This window comes from Corvus brachyrhynchos, unplaced genomic scaffold (assembly GCF_000691975.1).
Source record: "Corvus brachyrhynchos isolate BGI_N302 unplaced genomic scaffold, ASM69197v1 scaffold1097, whole genome shotgun sequence".
NCBI classification, from domain to species: domain Eukaryota; kingdom Metazoa; phylum Chordata; class Aves; order Passeriformes; family Corvidae; genus Corvus; species Corvus brachyrhynchos.
In genome coordinates, this window is record NW_008239003.1 from 708,958 (window position 1) to 710,185 (window position 1,228).

Sequence of the window (1,228 nt, forward strand, 5' to 3'; positions counted from 1 at the left end):
AACGGAGGGGGGAACTGTGCCTCGGACTGCTCAGCGCGAGAAGGGAGATATAACCAGCAAACGGAGGGTTGAGTACTAATTAACAGAAAAGAGATGTAATTTGTAACCAATTACTGCTGATGTCTTTGTACTATGTATAAACAGTGTAAAGTTTTGATGGTCGGCGAGCAGCTTTTGTGTGCACCCAGCTCCTGCCTTGTGCAAACTAGGATGAAAATCCAGGGTGAACCAGCAGTGCCTGAGCTCAGTGTGTGACCTGGGGCTGCGCCCCTGGGAACGAGCCCACGTTTGGGACAGCACCTCCCTCCCCGGGCCTGCGCCTCCCTGAGCCTGGTGCCCCCCACCCAGTCCTGGCCCAGCACTCTTTGCCCTCTTTAAGACAATTAGCAGCAGGTTTTTTCCAAAACTACCCAGGGTGATGCTTTACGGTCAGGGTCCCCACAAAAGCCACTGCTCTAGTGGACTGTGAATATTTTTCCTTGCATTTTTACAAAAATACTGACATAATATTTTTATAAATATATTAAATGTCAATATGTTTTTTCAAACAGCGTGTTCTGAGAGCACGAAAGACGCTACTAAAACCTTGTTGGCGAAGTGGAGTCTGGAGAGGCCTTATTCGTCTGGTCTGGTGCTGGAAGGTGCAGGACAGGTGTCAGTGAGGATGGGATCCATAACAGTCCCAGGCTTCGAGTCCAGCGGCCGGACCACCCCCTCCTTTGGGGTCTGTTTCATGCTGGGAGTGTCACTGTGACCTCTATCTTATCTCCAAATGTTCATTCTGTCCCCTACAGAGGAACTCAGCTTTCCTCCAAAACATTCCTTGTCCCTTGCACGTTATTTCAAGTCTTACCCCCAAAGTTTTCTCTACCCATCTACTGCTGACTCTACTTCACTTTGGCCTCAAAATTCACAGCTCAGTCTTGGATCTCCCTCATTCCTGGGGACCTGCTAGAACGTTTGGAGTCCTGCCCCTGGTCACCACAGAGAGACCTGCCCCAGTCACAGAGCATCAAGAGATGGCACAGTGAGGCCACGCCGGGGTCTGGGACCAGGAGGAGACAGAGTGTGTTCGGTGGGCTGGGGAGACATGCTTGGAACACCTTGGGCAGAACCCCAGTCTGTTCATGGAGAAACAGGTCAAGAGCTGTAGCAACACCCAGCGCAGAGGGTGATATTAACGCACCAGGCCTCGAGAAGAGTTTCTTGGCAGAGCAGTGCTGGGAAA